At 47.2% G+C, this 19,215-nt stretch overlaps 1 protein-coding gene and 1 long non-coding RNA gene across 5 annotated transcripts in view; both read right to left on the bottom strand.

Moving 5' to 3' along the window:
- AGAP2 (ArfGAP with GTPase domain, ankyrin repeat and PH domain 2) overlaps window positions 1–19,215 on the bottom strand; it is a 117,239-nt gene that overhangs the window by 32,503 nt on the left and 65,521 nt on the right. The gene's annotated exons all lie outside the window — the stretch shown is intronic.
- On the bottom strand, window positions 6,576–9,509 carry LOC310698581. The gene is made up of 2 exons (XR_014521615.1): window positions 9,387–9,509; window positions 6,576–6,679 (listed from the first exon to the last, which is right to left on the bottom strand). It is a non-coding gene; the product is annotated as an uncharacterized lncRNA (long non-coding RNA).

Here is a 19,215-nt window from a genome sequence, read left to right as displayed (position 1 = left end):
ATGCTGCTTAACTTCTCTTGGTGAAAACTGAATAGATATGGAAGTGACGAAGGAGGACATATATTCAAAAGGCACATTTCCCTTCTGCATTTTTATTTTTGTTAGAGCTGAGGGGAGCTCACTCCCTCCCTTTCCCAGGTGCCTCTGTTCAATACACCAAGAATAGGACGTCCACTCTAGAAAGCCGTAGAGAGAAGAACTGAAAGTTAGCTTCACGTGACTTCCTGATAGGGGAAAATGTGGGCAAGGTACACCCTGGTTTTAAGCAGTATGCCAGCCACATGGGCCTTCCTGAATTACCCTTTCCAAAGTAGCTTAGGAACACTTATGTTGTTACATCACCACAGCCTCAGTTTCTAAGGGGCTACAACACTTTGGACTTTTACAACTGCAATGTACTTGGGTGTGACTCAAGCATGTGCATAATCCATGTCCTGTCTCTTGGTTCTTAATTATGTATACAGTGCCATTAATGAACTATAAAACACTTTGCAGACATTCATAAGCAAAAGGAAAGGCAGGTTGTGTCTGGATTTGGAAAACCTGGGTTCAAATTTCCCCGCTCAGCCACAAAGCACACTGGGGCTGTGTACACACCACACATTTAATGCACACGACTTTCCCCCCATAGGATCCTGAGAATTGTAGTTTGTTAAGGATGCCAGGAATTGTAGCTTTGTGAGGGATTAACTACAGTTCTCAGGATTCACTGGGGGAAGTTAGGTGCTTTGAATGCATGGGGGGTGTACATCAGTAGCGTACCACCAGGGGCGGTCGCCCTGGGCACAAAACTGTTGGGGGCACAAAAAACCAATACCAAGTGCTGCCTCAATACAGTTGCAGACTTCTTTTGCTGGCCTCTGGTTTCGCCATGTGAACCAGAAAGTGACCAACAGACAATGGAGCAACTCTTCTTTTCCGATCTCTGTAGCTGCGATCTCCTGGGTGAGGCAGACACCATTAGGCAGTTGAATGTGCATGTGTACTCTGTCCATTTCCCTCCCTCTTTGTGGCCCCGGGTGCTGGCAACCCATGCTACACCACTGGTGTGTACACAGTCTAGGTGGCCATTGGCAAGAGTCTCTTTCTCTCTGTTTTTAAAATACACCTATGAAAAAACATGGAGTCACCAGCTCTTAAGACATTTTTCTTCCTCTTTTCCTGCTAAACACCTAGTTTAACACATGACATGACATCACCATACTGTTAGTTTCCCTGCTCCTGCCTCTGTCTACATGCGCTACATCAGGAAGATCTGGGGCATTACATGGCAGGACAGAGCCTCAAACAAAGATGGGCTCTCCCAAGCCCATGTTCCCAGCATGTTCACACTGCTGCGTCAGCGACGTTGATGCTGGCATGGTCATGCCCACAGAATGGAAGACGGCAGGATCTCCAAAGACCTGCTCCACAGGGAGCTGGCTTCAGGCACCAGGCCTATTGACAGACCAACTCTGAATTACAGAGATGTCTACAAAAGTGACATGATGGTTGGCAACATTAACCCCACCATGTGGGAATCCCTTGCAGACAACCACAGCACCTGGAGACAATCAATTGGACTGTGTATCCACAAGGGTGACCAGAGAAGAAATGACCACCGGGAGGAGCGCAGAGAGAAGAAACACCATCATGCATCTGAAGTAGCACAACCGGACACCTTCATCTGTCCCAGCTGCAATAAAACATGTCTCTCCTGTATCAGTCTCTACAGTCACAGCAGACACTGAAACAGACGGATGCCAGCAACAACAAAATCAATGCAAAGATGGAAACGTCTCTGTACCTCTTTCCCAGCCCTCAGACATAAACATAAGGATGTGACCATCATTTGCTGGACCCAGTATGAGAGGGTGAAAGGCCCAATCTGCCAAGGGGAGGTGCAGACATTGCACCTGAGCTAAGCCCTACAGGTAGACGATTACATTATCAATCCAGGCCGATCCTTAGGGTAAGTACTGTCCCTAAATTACTAAAGCACTGGTTTGGGTCAAATTTCCTACTCTGTCTACCAGAGGCAAGTTTGCCCATCTTTGGAGTGGCAAAGACTTCAAAACAACCAGGCATGTGACCTATTTGCAGTCTTTGGCTGGAGAAAATTGAGGCTGATGACTATCCCATTATGATGATTGCCTCTTGCTCTTTCTATGACCTTCCATTTTGCCCAAAATGGATGCGCACAATCCCTGACTCTAACTTTCAATTTAATCCTATTTTTTTGAAGTGCCTAGTTGCATTTGCGAAATTCCTCTTCTTCTGGCCTGCAAATACTTTTAAAGTACTCTGGCCTCTGGCCAGCGCACTAAATAAATTTACCTTACAGTACAAAACTACAAGTCAGGGTTAATATAGCTGCCTCTATTGCCTGAGGAGGAACTGTTGATTTAAGATCCTGAGAGGGTTGTGGCATCATGGCAGAGTGGTTGGCAGGCATCCATTACCACATGCAAGCACACACTCACTCACTCACAGTGTGACTTCTGTCCCAAACTCAGCACATAATTCTCTTGCAAAGAAGAGTTCCCGTGACAGGCTTGAAGCTTCCCTTTTGAGTGACTGCTCCAGGCTGACAGTGTTCTCTCCTCTCGGGATGTTACATAAGGAGCAGTGTGTGGGTGTGTGGGTGGGTGTGTAGAGGATACTGGCACCCCCCTCCTCCACCTGCAGCAGCAGCTTCTCCCCTTTTCTGAAGACTTGGGCTTGGCGATGCAACAAGGCAGAATATGGAAGACACTTCACAAGGCACCACTGCCCACTTCCCGCCTTTGTTGTCTGCAAAAGGAGGGCTGCGCCATGGCTTGCATGCAAGGGATGTACGCTTCCAAGCCCAGAGCCTCACGTCTAGGTGACAACAGCAGCCAATTCCCAAACAGCCATTCATCTTCTGCTCCCCAAATCCTCAAAGCTGGGGCACTCAAACCTTCCCCTCCAGCAACATAAGCAGAGGCAAACAACATTAGATACAGGTTGAAAGGGATGCGGAGAAGCCATGAGCTTCTCTAAAGTTCCCACATCCTTTATGTGTAGGAGTTTGCTCCTTCTCCTTCTCTCTCTCTTTCTCCCACACACAGGAGAATCATGTGCTGTGAAGCCGCATGAGGACACCGCAGGGTGTTTTTTCTTCCACTCTTGCTTTCTAGGCAGAAAGTGTTCCCATCTCCCTTCGAGTGGCTGAGCACCCACAGACGGGGTGCTGGAAATCCTGCTCCCATCACAATCAGAATGAACAGATTGCTCTGGAGTAAGACTAGCCACCTTTCTCTTTTAAAGAGCTCATGTGTTTGCACCATCCACCAATGCTCCAGCCCCTTTGCTTGGGCCTGATTCAAAAAACAAAATTCCTGCGGACAGCTCCTTGAAATCTGCACAGAGCAGCCTAAGACATTTTGGAATATCCACACAGAACAGCCCAAAATGGTGTTAAAAACACAGACTGGGTCCAGAGGGTCAACTGAGGGCTTAGCCACACTTACCTTTCCTCAGCGCTCCATGTCAGAGAGCCCTCCCTTTTTTCTTTTTCTTTTTTTTTTGCTCTGGAGTTTTCTCTGTGAAAACCCTCTCTTTAATGCTCAACTGGAGAAAACAGCAATCCCTAGAAAACTCAAATTGCAATTTGTTGCAATTCAACTTTAAAGAGCGGGTTTTCACAGGGGACGCTCCAGAGGCAGGAGGGAAGGAGCTCAGCTTTAAAGTTCAGATCTGTGCCTGGAAAGAGCAGAGCAAAAGCTAAGTGTGAATAAAACCTGCCTGGGGAACAGCAACGAGGAGCAGAAGGCGATATGAACAGGTGAGAGCCAGTACAGTGTAGTGGCAAATAGTGTTGTTGAGCCAGGAGCTGGGAAACCGGGGTTCAGATTCCCCACTCAGCCATGAAACCCACTGGGTGACCTCTGGCCAGCCACCAGGCACACCAACTCCATGGGGCAGGGGCCTCTACAGCCCCCCTCCATGTCCACTGGGATGGGGCTCAACCCCCTCACCAATCCTGAGGGGGCAGAGGAGGCCTGGCTGGATGTTGCCCTGGGCTGTGCGTCATCTTCCACCACCGTGCGGCCTGGCAGGAAGTCTTTGGGAGACGCTGTGCAGACTAACATGGCCTGGCAGGCAAATGTCGCATCGAGAGGCAAATGTCACACCTGGTCAGCCTCTCCTAATGCGACAGCCATCACACACACTACGTGTGATACACATGTTGTCACATGCATGCATGACATTAGCCTCCCCAAATGCTGAGTGCAATTGGTGCCTGTGCCAGCCACAGTCCCTCAGCCTGGCTTACCTGACAGGGTTGTTCTGAGGATTAAATGGAGAGGGGGAAGAACATCAGCTCCTTGGAGGACAGCACTGTAGTAATAAATAAATATGCAGGGCATTTTCACCCAGACTTGAAACTGACGCAGGTAGCCATCAAAAGTCTGTTTGCCTTAGGAAGACAGTCTAACCTTGCCTTAATAGCAGGATCAGTACCAGCTTGATAAGGAGATTCGGCCATGTGTGTAGCTGCCTGCCAGGCAGACTGAGCCCATTGTAGGCGATGGGTATGTCATATGCAAGGGTTTTTCTGAAAGAGAAGAAATGCCAAAGGGCACATGGCCCCAGTGGCGTAGCGTGGGTTCTCAGCACCCGGGGCAAGGCAAGTAATTTGCGCCCCCTAACCCGGGGCAAGGCAAGTAATTTGCGCCCCCTAACCCGTGGATTTTAGCACTCGAGTCTCTTCCGCGCGCCCCCCAGATGTTGCGCCAGGTGCAGCAGGCCCCCCTGCACCCCCCACACTACGCCACTGCTCCCACCACAAGTCTTCAGGACAGCCATCCGAAGGCTGGCGCGGGGAGAAGGTCTCTCCGCCCCACCGCCAGCCTTCGGAGGAGGTCCGAGGACAGTGGGGTTCCTGCTTCCTCCAGGAGGGCCGGCCAAACGCGCCCCCCCCCCAAATGTTGCGCCCGGTGCGGCCGGCACCCCTGGCACCCCCCACGCTACGCCACTGCATGGCCCATTTTACAAAATGACCACTGGCACTGTTGGGGGGGGGCTTTCAAACTGCCAAATCAGCCACCCCTCCTGCTGCCAAGCCACATGGAAGGGAGACACCCTGTTGAAATGGACAGGTATCTGAAGAAATCAATGGAAAGAAAAGCTTATGGCTCGAAGGTGGGGAAGAGAGAAGTAGGAAGACAAACCAACCACCCTGAAACCAATTTCAAGTCAGTATTTAGATAAACAGCAATAATGAAAAGCAGCCCTGCGTGTGAGCCCCTTTCCATTGCTATTAGGGGAGCAATTATCCTCTCAGCTACGTCTGAGCTCCTGCAGGCCAACGGGAATGAAGTAGCCACTTCTTATCGCCCATCTTTCCCGGGCTGCTGGCAGCTCCCGTAAATTAAACTGCCCAAGCAGAGCTATAAAAAACGCTGTCTCAGCAAGCCTGATTGAGGAATCGGCCTCTCACTTATTCAACAAGTTGCTACCCAGCTTTGCCAGCAATGATGCGTCATAAAGACCTATGCATGGAGGTTGCATCAAAAACATACCACCCTGTAGGGATTGTACCAAAAGTCTACCTACTCCAGCATTCTGACCCCAAAGGTAGACAACCGGATACTTCTAAGCAGCCGACAAGCAAGGCATGAAAGCAGGAGTGTGTTCCAGTTCTTTGGCCCCCAGAGAATACCATTCAAAGATATGCTGCGCCTGACAGTGGAAGTGCCATTTCACTCCAATGGCCAACAGCTGAGGATAGAGCACCCCCCTCCTCCATGAACTGGTTTACTCTCTTTCAAAAGCAAGGGTAGGAGACCTGTGGCCCTCTAGATGTTTTTGGGTTCATGGCCAATGGCCAGGGGTGATAGGAGTTGTATTCCAGCAACATCTAGAGAGCCACAGAGGGTTTCCCCTTCAAAGTCAGTATTTGCCTCCACATCTCATGCCAGCGAACACAAATTAACCAAATTTCCCGAATCTGCTGCCCAGTTTCACCAGGGTCACATCCACACCATGCATTTGAAACACTACATGGCCTCCCCAAAAGAATCATGGGGAATGCAGTTTGCTCCTCACAGAGCTACAATCCCCTGCACACTTCACAAACTACAGTTTGGAGGAACCTTTGGAGGAGGCAAATTAAAAGCTTTGGTGTTTTAATTGTATGGTGTGCGTGTCACCACTGAGTTATAATTTTGTGAGAAAGGACAAAAATATTATCCTTCCACACCATGCATCCTTTAATAATTCTTTAACATGCCTCTCTGAATTCATCCTCCTCTGCACAAAAAACCCCCCAATAAAAGCCCTGAACACTTTGGGTTTTTGTTTAGTTTTCAGTATGTATGGATGGATATATGTATGTATGTATGTATGTATGTATGTATGTATGTATGTATATAAGGTGCTCTGGCCTCTTGATTCATTTTTGTTGCATTTTTCCGTACCTTTCACAGATCCGCGGTGTACTTTTTAAGAAGATGGGGCAACCAGCAATGTACACAGTATTCTAAACGTGGCTGTACCAGGGATGTGTGTAAACGTTATTATGATATAGGCAGTTTCATTTTCAGTCATTTCCCTAATAATCCCTAACATGGATTTTGCTCTTTTCATTTCCATTGCAAACAGCAGTTCCAGAAAACAATTCTGTTTATGGGCAGTTCCTTGTTTCGTTTCCAGTAACATTTATCCACTGAATCTGAGATTGGAAAGGAAAGATCAGTTGCAAAGGGGTGGGGGGAAGGGAGCAGAGAACAGAACCTTCTGCTTGGATTCTGAGACCTAATTATTTTCTCTCAGTCTCAGACTACAAAAACTCGGAGCCATCAGTGAAATTAGAAGTCAGACAATGTAAAGTCACATCCAGGATGGCTCTAACTTCAGAAGAATACTGAAGAAGTGTGCATGCACACGAAAGCTCATACCAAGAACTAACTTACTTGGTCTTTAAGGTGCTACTGGAAGGAATTTTTTTATTTTGACTATGGCAGACCAACACGGCTACCTATCTGTAACTCTAACTTCAGAGTTTGCAAACACTGTTTTTGGCGCAGTATGCAAGGAGTAGATGGGCTTTAAAGCAATGACAAACCTAGACCTAGACAGCATCTTAAAAAACAGAGACATCACCTTGCCAACAAAGGTTCGTATAGTTAAAGCCATGGTTTTCCCAGTAGTGATGTATGGAAGTGAGAGCTAGACCATAAAGAAGGCTGAACGCCGATGCTTTTGAATTATGGTGCTGGAGGAGACTCTTGAGAGTCCCATGGACTGCAAGAAGATCAAACCGATCCATTCTGAAGGAAATCAGCCCTGAGTGCTCACTGGAAGGACAGATCCTGAAGCTGAGGCTCCAATACTTTGGCCACCTCATGAGAAGAGAAGACTCCCTGGAAAAGACCCTGAGGTTGGGAAATATTGAGGGCACAAGGAGAAGGGGAAGACAGAGGACGAGATGGTTAGACAATGTTCTCAAAGCTACGAACATGAGTTTGACCAAACTGCGGGAGGCAGTGGAAGACAGGAGTGCCTGGCGTCCATGTGGTCATTAAGAGTCAGACACAACTAAATGACTAAACAACAACAAGATGGGCTTTGGGAATGATCTGGCAGGGCTATTTTTATGTTAGGAGGATGCTGGCTGGGATTGCCAGGCATCAGAAGATGGGGATCTGGTGTCCTACACAATTCCTCATTACACCCTACTACCCTCTGTCCCTACAGCCAGCCCTTTCCCACTTTCCCAGTCCTCAGAGAAGTCCCAAATCCTTTCAAGATGGTGGATCTGGGACAACAACATGAATACGGCACAATAAGCAGGTGCACGGCTGTCTGCATCATTCCTACAATTCAGGATGAAGGATTTGGGATACGGTCACATAGAGTTTTTGTGCGAATTGTTCTTCTTGCAGAACATACACACAAACACACAGAGCTGTGACTACAGAGAGTTTGAGTCAAATCAAACAATCTGGGATTAGTTCCTTAATAGGAAGATGCTAGGGTTCAAGCCAAGCCCAGCAGCCCACCTCCTCATCAAAGGACTCCGTTGGCTGTCCCTTTAGAACAGGCCTGGGGAACGTTTGGCCCTTTGGGCACTACAAAACTACAACTCTCATCAGCCCCAGCATGTGCAGCCCATAGCCAAGGATGATGGGAGCAATAGTTTAGCAATGACTGGGGAGCCAAAAGTTCCCTACACCTGCTATATAAGGCTGATTATTAGAAGGGGGGAAATCACTCTTCCTGTGTACAGAGACACTTTCCTTTATTACCACTACTGTACTTTCAACCTGTTCCGGGGTTTGAAAAAGAGGTCAAGAGGCTGTGCCATGCCTCCAATTAAGCCTTGGCCACATATTCCCCTGCAAGGCCCATCCAGAAGGACCCAGGTGCTAGTTAATCTCCGGCCTCTGACTCACAGACCCCGGGGCAGGGGGAGCAGAGCGCATTCTGCAACCTTATGCCAGGGGCTTGGCGCGCACGTTCCAGTCGATTATGTGCAATGATGAGAGCTGACAGCCGCTAGTTGCCCGCTGTAAATGCTCAGAAGTGCGAACTGGTACCAGAGCACCCAAAACAAAGTGCGTTTCTAATAAATCTCCCCTCTCCCTCGCCTTGCTCTTTCTTTCGAAGCTTGCTGCATACCGATTCTCTGGGGCTGGTGGCTTTTTTGAAACGTCAGTCAGAGAGGATCAAAGGGAAAGCTGGAGAAGTCATTTTACACCCTTATAATTCCTCCTGATTAACACATCTGCTCAGACAGAGGTTTATGGCTGGGAAGGAGGGAGAGAGGGAGAGAGAGAAAGAAAGAGAGAGAAGATGGAATCAGGGCATCAAAGACAGCCTGGCACAGCTGTCTAGGGGATTCTGTTCATACAGCAGATCCGAGCGCTAGCTGGGAAAGGCGGGCAGGGGGGAGATAGAATCATGTCATCCTTAATGCTGCAGCTGGGGTTCAGACTCCCCCCTCCCCAGACACTCTCTGGAAGCATGAAGCTTATTGCCTCTACGTTACTACAGGTAGCTAAGAGACAGAAGAACGAAGTGATGGGGGAAGGATGAAACCCAGGGCATTCAGCACTGCTAACTGATGCACCAATAGTCCTAATTCTGCATCTTCAGCCTTGGATTCTAAAGCAAGTGTGGGGGACCTGTGGGCCCCAGATGTGGCTGAACTATGACTCCCACCATCCCTGACCACTGACCATGCTGGCTGGGGATGATGGGAGGTCCAATAACTTCCAGAGGGCTGCAGGTTCCCCACTCCATGGTTCTGCTGTACAAGGCATAACATCCTTCCAGTGCTACCCCTATACATACATATACATCACTTTTAATTTGCAAAGTACTTTACAACGCCAGCCACATTCTCGCAAGAGACATTCGTGAGAACGTTCACTTACCTCCACTTTAGAAAATGGAAATGGAGATTTAGAGATAAAGCCTTGCCTAGGACCGCACAAAGAGTCCACACTAGAGGTTAAACATGAGCCCAGCTCTCCCAGACTCAAAGCCTCCAGAACCTGGGTCAACTAACTGTCACAGACTCCTACAGTGAGAGGCCCATGACCTCATAATGGAGGAGGTTCATGACATCACAATGAGGGAGGCTCATGTTGCAACAAGCAGATCAGCAGCAGACTGGGCAGAAGGGTAGATGTCATTTTTCTATCTATATCTCACAGTTTTGCCAATTAACTTTCAACCTTGTGCATGCTTACATTGGATTAGGGTCCCACTGAGCTTAGTAGTGTCCGATCTGTGGGTGAACATGCATGGGACTGGTCCATAAAATGTTTACCTGCAGAGGTTCCTTGGCACTCTCTGCAAATGCCCCTGGCAAGACAAATTGAGGCTCACAACTGTGAAGTCATGAATTTATATAATTATTTTGATTGACAACCATGAAATCGAGATTCACAACAGGTTAATTGATACCTCTTGATGTTCCAAGCCCAAGTTGGGTGAGAGAGGGTCAGTATTATACAAAGAAAATCAAGACAGAAACACAAGTTCAGCTCTCAACTCAGCCATGGACCCTATCAACACTCATAGACCTGTGACTGTTTTGCAGCCTCAGTTCCCCATCTGTTAAAAAGGAAAGGTGTGTCTACTTTACAGGGCTCTTAGGGTCATCAGAAGGAAATGCAGTTATTTACAGTGTGCCATAGCAAGGACTGTATATATGAACTAAACAATTTCAAAACGCTGTCTTGAGCTAACTCAAATGCTGCAACCTGCATTAATTAAGCAAAGCCATGTGCACATATCTGCATCATATATTCTGCTTTTACAGTGGTACCTTGGGTTAAGAACTTAATTCGTTCTGGAGGTCCGTTCTTAACCTGAAATTGTTCTTAACCTGAGGTACCACTTTAGCTAATGGGGGCTCCTGCTGCAGCTGCACCGCCACCACGTGATTTCTGTTCTCATCCTGAAGCAAAGTTCTTAACCCGAGGTACTATTTCTGGGTTAGCGGAGTCTGAAACCTGAAGCATCTGTAACCTGAAGCATCTGTAACCCAAGGTACCACTGTATTAATCACAGGAATGGACAAAGTTGTGAAGATCCTGCTTAGCTTCTCTTGTGGCTTCAAATATCTTGCAATGCACTATCCTTACACTCTCATGTCAGCCCAAGAGGGCTGGAAATCAATAAAACCCAAGATCTTTTAATTCCAAATTCTTCACTCTATACAAAACTCCATGTGGATGTGGAGTTATTGCAGAAGCCACAGCCACCTGGGTAGATCTAATTCAGCCATCGCATGAAAGCATGAGACCTTTTCACAGTTCAAGCCAAGCTCAAGGCAGCTTACAAATGAAAAACAAAGCAGACAAGCAGTTCTAAACCATAGTTTAGAATAAAGCTCAAGCCATGGTTTGGATCAGTACAATTCGTGGTTTGAGGGGATGTCAGAATTAAGCATCACTCTACACAAGCATACATTTGCCCATGAGGTGAATTCTGGTGTGTACAACTGACCCATAAGTTGTGTCGGGAATAAGTGGGACTCACCTGAACAACAGAGCTTTGTGATCCATACAGAAACCACTGTTCCAGCATTTGTACAGTTCTAGGGACGGTGAAACTGAAGAGGTTATGCGGTGCCTATTTTAAAGGTACCCTCATTCCATCATCTAAGATGTCAGGTTGAACAATCACACAGCCAAAGAAGACACACAACACGATAAAACTAAAATCAAGTCAGATTTGTAGAAGATTGTGACAACACAACACTACTAGTTCAGTATGTTTTCAGCATGGTTCAGTTTGAATCATGAAAAATGTTGGTTTTAACAGGCACATATTGGCTGGTATCCTTGACAACTGCACCAACCCATCAGCCTCCATAAGTTTTTTTAAATTGTTTTAAAACTTTGTGGGTTTGGAAAGATGTGAGGGAAGGGCAAAGATATAAATGCATATGGGTTTGGTACATAAGAGTTGCGGAAAGACAGAGGACAGATCCACCTCTTTGACATGGGAATCAACTCACTGACTTGCTGATATTGGTGTGCAACCAGTTGATGATCCCACTGTGACCACCGCTGTGGGTTATGGTTTCTTCCTGCACACAAAGAGCCTTTAGTAGTTTTAATAAAGAGACACACTTCTCTAATTTGTCATATTCCGGACTCATGTTCTGAACTGTAATCTCTCTTACCTCTGTGCCCTGCACTGTCCCACTAAACAGCAGCCTAATGACGTATCCACAATACAGAGTAATGTTTGGTCCTCCATCCTTTCTTTTTTAAAAAAGGATGTTATTGTGTTACAAAACAAACAAATAAAGAAGGAAAAATACATACTGCATCTCCATTTTCGATTCATAGAGTCTGGACCCCCTAATCTCTTGCAATGCCAATACAAATAAAGGACCTACTCAGGTGATGCTGACACAAATCCTACACTAACACTATGCAAGAACATTACCCCCAATCTCCCTCCCTCCCCTTTCTTTTCCTCCAGTCGCATGTCTATGACAACAATGTCTCATACTGAACATAAGCGAACAGTGAAACAGACTCCTCCATCTTTATTTGAGCATCACTACCTAAAAGAATAGTGCCCCTTTCAACCACTCTACGCTCTCCAAGGTCCTGAACTAACCAACACTTTCATCTCAGTACAGGCCAATCTTATGTTTGAGCTGTGGTCAAATTTTAGGGCTCTCTCTTCCACTATTTACAACTTCTGCTGAAATTAGCAAACACTGATATGCCTGTGTGTGGATCCTGGTTCTCCTGTTTCTTCCTCATCATCTTTCCCTTCAGTCTCTGTTCCACATTCCTCTGCTCCACCTGTACAGACTTGATCATGCTACAACAACAGGGGCTGCCTCCAGGATCTCTCTAGTCAATACTGTGAGAGTCAGGACATTAATAATGTGTTGCAGTTACACAACTGAAGTTGCCATAAACAGCCAGGGAGAGGCAATGTGGCCGTGATGAGCGTAGTGACTGGTGCGGGAGTGGGTTGCTATTCTGGCATTTGGCCTGTTCAAGGAACACACAAAGGGAGGCAGGAAAGAGAGCCTACATCTCCTGGCGACTTTCTGTGCCTCATACTTTGAAAATGATGGCAGAAAGCACGATCTTAGCTCACCAGCTGTACTCCTAATAAGGGTTGGCATCTCTCAATTATGCTGTGCTCAGAACCAAGAGAGGCAACTCACGAAGCATCTCCTTCTGAGAAGGTTTTCTCACAGAGCTTTGACAGGCACTCATCGGGGATTCTGTAGGTATAGGAACACCCTGTCCTAGAGCAGGGGTGTGGACTACTAGTCAGTCCATTGGACTTCTTCCAAATCTAGAGCAGCACAAGAGGCACACAACCCCCCCCTGCAAAATGGGAGCAATAAGGGCAGCCTGTTTTATAAGCTGGTGCTTCTGTACGGATTGCTGCAATAATGCAGGTGGAGCAGTTAGAAAAGGCACTACTCAAATACCAAGTATTTTATTATTATTATTATTATTATTATTATTATTATTATTATTATTATTATTATTTCTATTTGTACTGGCCAAGACTGGAAGGGACTGATCCTCTCAGCTGCCTGTCACCCTGGCTATCAAAAAACAGCAGTTCAAATACCCCTGGTGCTGTTCTCTGCCAAACAATTTATTCTCTGAGCCTTGAAAATCACATAGAGAGGAAGTGGGAAAGTGTTATTCTTCCAACTTCCTCCTTCAGCTCTAGGGAGAAAAAGGTAACCGTATTCACCACCTCATGACTAAGGGTATTGGGGGGGGGCGGACACTCAGGGTTTTTACTTATCAGGGAAAGACCATTGTGCCCGTGAGCACCATGTTGGTGGCCACTGCTTTAAACAAGCCTTGTAAATAACTTGAGATAAGTTCCTGGCTTGCCTGCTCATTCCCATGCTAGTCACACATGGCACACTGGTGACATAATCAAATCAGCTCTCCTCAATTCCACACACATTTTCCTAACTAGCAAACAATTCTTTTTCGACAGAACCTATTGATATTAGAGGCTGTTTTCAGGTAAGAGTCAGAAAACTGTGATGAGCTCCCACCATAGGTTAAAATGACCCAGGGAACACTTCCTTGAAGGAAAGTTGGGATCTTATTTTGAGTGCTTGCCACAGTGAAATCCACGGCAAACCTCCTTCCTTGGAGGTTTTTAAGCAGAGGTTGGATGGCCAACTGTCGTGGGTGCTTTAGTTGAGATTCCTGGCATTGCAGGAGGTTGTAGATGACCCTTGGGGTCCCTTCCAACTCTACAATTCTATGATTCTATAAAATCCATCAGAAGCTGCAGGAGCCAACCTGTATGTGAAGGATCTCCAGGATCTGTCCATCTGCTCAGTCCCAAGTCTTGTCTACATGGCAACCCTCAGGCATGGGAAATCAACAGCAGGGATGGGGAACCAGCACCCCTCCAGATGTTGCTGCACTACAAGTCTCCATTGTCCCCAACCAGTGGCTGTGTAGCCGAGAGTTGGGAGTCCAAGAGCAACTGCAGGGAAACCACTGATTCCCCCCATTCCCTGCTCGATGTTTTCCATAATGCACAGCGTCAAAATCTCTGGAGAATGGCATTCTGGGAAACGTTCCCACAGTGCCAGGTGGCTGAGAGAAGGCAAGAGCAACTGTCAGCAGAACAGAGGGATAAATATGCTCCCCTTTGCGAGGCACCCTATAGATCATGGGGGCACGTTGATGTAAACAGGGACTCTGTGTACACAGCACAGCAGCTGTTTGCCTCCCTTGAAGACGAGTGCAGGGAAGAGACCTTCAAAGACACAATGGTGGGTGATGATGCCTCGACTCCGAGCTGAAAAGTAACTGTCAGCTCCTGCACTCTGAGTCACCAGCCAGGCAGCTCATTAAAACGTCAGCCCCTGCCAAACTCCGATGCCACAAATGGAAGTGAGTGCAGCGGGGAATGGGGAGAGGGGCGGGGGAACTGGGGTGGGGGTAATCTAGCAACCATTGTTTCAGCCTGCGTGTGTCATTAACTCATTTTTAAAAGGCTGCTAAGAGGAAGGAGCAGAAACGCCCCTGAGTGGGAGTTTGAGTGCTATGGAGCTCTTTTTATAAGAAAGAAACAAAGAGCAATGCCCTAGTGGGTTAAAAAAGAAAAAACAATGGGGAGGGAATGAGCAGAACAATGTTCTTCTTCCATCCCCGACTCTGCCTACTGACTCCTCCTGGTGCTTCGCTGTTACATCCTGTCCTAGTAGGGAAGCCACCCCAAAGCGGGTTGAGGATCAAGATCACCATCACCACCTGGGCTAGGGCTCTCTGTCAGGTCAGTTTCCAACATGTGTTCTAGGTCACTCTGCCATTCCACAGGGCTCCACAATGAGGAAAATGCAATAGACCAGGCATGTCCAACAGGTAGAGCGCGATCCACCGGTAGATCACTGGACGTCTGCGGTAGATCACTGGTAGATCATAGGCTCCCCCCAAAGAAGCTGAACAACTGTGGCTCCCCTAAAAAAAGCTCAATATTTTACCTCCTTAACAACTTTGACCTTAACTCTGTGAGTAAATCGCAGGGAGTTGGCCACCCCTGCAATAGACAATCTGTCCACTGTCCACTGCTGCTGATCTTCCCTTGCAATCAGTGGTGTGCAGTCAGTGGACTAGGGGACTAGGTAAGTCCCCTAAATGTTCCCCTGGCGCTTCCTTCCCAAAGCCTGTGAAGCTTCAGCCCGGCTTAAGGAGGGAGGTGTGATGCTCAGACGGGGTCCAAGAGCCCTTCTGCCACCTTCCCAAAGCCCACCCAGCTTTGGGAAGAAGGCAGGAGGGCTCCAGCGTCCAGCCAGAGGCCTGACACCTTCTTCCCAAAGCCCAGGAAGCTTCTACACAGCTTAGGGAGGGAGGCACGATTCTCATGCGTGCAACATCAGGACATCGTGATGTCAGCTCCGCCCCCCAATTGCCCTCACTAGCTGGAGCCTCTGGCCCTAACAGTTCCCCTACAGAAAAATTTCACTGCATGCCACTGCTTACAATGCACAGCTGCAGCGGAGAATCATGGCCACACTATACCACAGGAAGCCGTGGCAAATGCATGTCTGGTGCATAACACGAGACAAGGAGCTGCAGTCAATCCCAGTTTTCTGGCAGGCACAAGTTTATAACACACATAACTGAGCACATAACCTCATTTTTTAAAGGTTTTGAACCTTCTTATGGGTGCTCCCCAAATTTGCAGTGTACAACAGGCCTGGCTGCGTTCTTTATTGATTGAGCTGGCACCCAAAAGCAGCTCCCCAGGAGCTGCTGAAGTTGTGCAGCTGATGGGCTGATATGGAAAAAGCTTTCCCCTTCCTCACACATGATGATCTTCTGTTTCAAATCGTGGCTGCAATATGTTTGTTGTTTGTTTTTATTTTTTTTAAAAAAACCTCCTGAAAAATACATTAGCGCCGGCTGCCATGTAATTTAGGGGGTGGCCTCAAGCAAGCTTAAATGAGAGTCTGGGGTGGAGAGTTCATTCCGGGAGGTCGAAAGGAAAAAGTTGAAAGGAAAATTGAAGTCAAGTTAGAGTGTGCCTTTACCTGAAGGAGCGTCTCCACCCCCATCGTTCTGCCCGGACACTGAGGTCCAGCGCCGAGGGCCTTCTGGTGGTTCCCTCATTGCGAGAAGCGAAGCTACAGGGAACCAGGCAGAGGGCCTTTTCGGTGGTGGCGCCCGCCCTGTGGAATGCCCTCCCATCGGATGTCAAGGTGATGGACAACTACCTGACATTCAGAAGACATCTTAAGGCGGCCCTATTCAGGGAAGCTTTTAATGTATGATATTTTAGTGTTTTTGGGTTTCTGTGGAAGCCGCCCAGAGTGGCTGGGGAAACCCAGCCAGATGGGCGGGGTACAAATAAATTATTATTATTATTATTATTATTATTATTATTATTATTATTGCTGCCTCCTTGGCTGAAATCTGATAGCTGTTGGTTACATTTATATTCTGTCTATCTTTCAGAGCAAGCCAGGTTGGCGTATATAGTCGATCCCTCTGCTGAGGGGCAGGTTAGGTCCAGAAAACATAAGAGGAGCCTGCTGACTCTGGCCAGTGACCCATCTCCTGCAGAATCCTGTTCTCACAGTGGCCACCCATATGCATGTGGGAAACCTGCAAGAGCCCTCTCCCCTCCCGGGGTTTCCAGAAACTGGCATACAGAAGCATTGGAAGATAGCCATCACACCTAATAGCCATTGCTAGCCGAGATCTCTCCTCCATGAATTTGTCTAATCCTCTTTTGAAGCCAGAGATGAGCCTTAAAGCTGCACAAACAGCCAACTGTCCTCCTCTTTCCAGTCAACTTGTTTTTATAAAACATCTTTATCAACGACTTGGATGGTGGATTCAAGGGCATCCTGATCAAATTTGCAGATGACACCAAACTGGGAGGGGTGGCTAACACCCCAGAGGACAGGATCACACTTCAAAACGACCTTGACAGATTAGAGAACTGGGCCAAAACAAGCAAGATGAATTTTAACAGGGAGAAATGTAAAGTATTGCACTTGGGCAAAAAAAATGAGAGGCACAAATACAAGATGGGTGACACCTGGCTTGAGAGCAGTACATGTGAAAAGGATCTAGGAGTCTTGGTTGACCACAAACTTGACATGAGCCAACAGTGTGACGCGGCAGCTAAAAAAGCCAATGCAATTCTGGGCTGCATCAATAGGAGTATAGCATCTAGATCAAGGGAAGTAATAGTGCCACTGTATTCTGCTCTGGTCAGACCTCACCTGGAGTACTGTGTCCAGTTCTGGGCACCACAATTCAAGAAGGACACTGACAAACTGGAACGTGTCCAGAGGAGGGCAACCAAAATGGTCAAAGGCCTGGAAACGATGCCTTATGAGGAACGGCTAAGGGAGCTGGGCATGTTTAGCCTGGAGAAGAGGAGGTTAAGGGGTGATATGATAGCCATGTTCAAATATATAAAAGGATGTCACATAGAGGAGGGAGAAAGGTTGTTTTCTGCTGCTCCAGAGAAGCGGACACGGAGCAATGGATCCAAACTACAAGAAAGAAGATTCCACCTAAACATTAGGAAGAACTTCCTGACAGTAAGAGCTGTTCGACCGTGGAATTTGCTGCCAAGGAGTGTAGTGGAGTCTCCTTCTTTGGAGGTCTTTAAGCAGAGGCTTGACAACCATATGTCAGGAGTGCTCTGATGGTGTTTCCTGCTTGGCAGGGGGTTGGACTCAATGGCCCTTGTGGTCTCTTCCAACTCTATCATTCTATGATTCTATGGTCTTCTGGAAGGTTTTAAGGCAGGCATAGGCAAACTCGGCCCTCCAGGTGTTTTGGGACTACAACTCCCATCATCCCTGACCACTGGTCCTGTTAGCTAGGGATCATGGGAGTTGTAGTCCCAAAAAACATCTGAAGGGCCGAGTTTGCCTATGCCTGTTTTAAGGGATTGATTTCTAATTATTTGTATTAATTTAAAAATACTTTAATTAATTAAATACACTAAAGGTGGCTTGCAGAGACAACCTTCAGGCTTGCGTGAATGTCAGCTAGTAGAGATGGCTTTGACATGCCTGCATTGGAGGGGGTTCGACTAGATGAGCCTTGGGGTCCCTCCCAACTCTACAATTCTATGGTTCTATGATCAAGTGCTCTTCTCCCTCTGCACCTTCAGTTACGTCAGAGTTTAGCTATGGAACAGGTTAAGGAAGAATCCCCATCAACCTCTGTTACAGGTGTCCAAGAGACAAAGGGCACGAATTTCCAGGAGCCTCTCAAGTCACGAGACTGTGAATCTTAGATCTGAGCTGGCCTCGTTGTGTGATGCATCTTCTAGAACCAGGAAAGTGGAATGAGGGAGATTCTAGATCTGAAAATTTGTGAGGTGGCTGTTGGAAGAGACCAGAAGGCAGCTTCTGCTCCCACCCAGGCTGTGAAAGGTTTGCAGCCAGAATCAAAAGGTTGGTGACTGGGGAGAGAAACCTCCTATTATTTACAGCAATAAATGGAAGTACAAAGCCTACACTGCAGGTGAGCTTGCATTCAAGCGTGAGCGCAGCCCACACCATCCGCTGCCGCCGGGGTTAGCTCAGCTGTTTCCTTGAGGATGCCAGCTATGCAAGCTTCTGGTGTTGTGCGAAGGAAGGAAGGAAATGCAGGAGCGAAGGGAAATATTCCAGGAACAATGCCTGTGATTCTTTTAGGCGACTCTGCTGAATGAAATCCTTGCCTTTTGTCAGCTAGTGATGGCTTTCCAGCTATGTGGACTTTTGTTTATCCTTCAAGGAAAGGACATTAAACAGAGGGGAGGATGGATGCTCAGCCATCTGTGTCCACTTTCCTTTTTAAAAAAGTGAGTAACATAAAAGTGTATATAGAAGCTCACTTAACACACTCATTTAAGTTGTCCATTATTTAAAAAAAAATAAAACCGCATTGTACTCACAATCAGAACTGCTCTAAAGCGATCGGAGGAAAGATTCATAGAATCATAGAATCATAGAGTTGGAAGAGACCACAAGGGCCATCGAGTCCAACCCCCTGCCAAGCAGGAAACACCATCAGAGCACTCCTGACATATGGTTGTCAAGCCTCTGCTTAAAGACCTCCAAAGTAGGAGACTCCACCACACTCCTTGGCAGCAAATTCCACTGTCGAACAGCTCTTACTGTCAGGAAGTTCTTCCTAATGTTTAGGTGGAATCTTCTTTCTTGTAGTTTGGATCCATTGCTCCGTGTCTGCTTCTCTGGAGCAGCCGAAAACA

This window comes from Podarcis liolepis, assembly GCF_965112155.1.
Source record: "Podarcis liolepis genome assembly, chromosome: 2".
Taxonomy (NCBI): Eukaryota; Metazoa; Chordata; class Lepidosauria; order Squamata; family Lacertidae; genus Podarcis; species Podarcis liolepis.
Note: the sequence above shows the minus strand (reverse complement) of the source record. Positions and strands in the feature narration are given on the sequence as shown.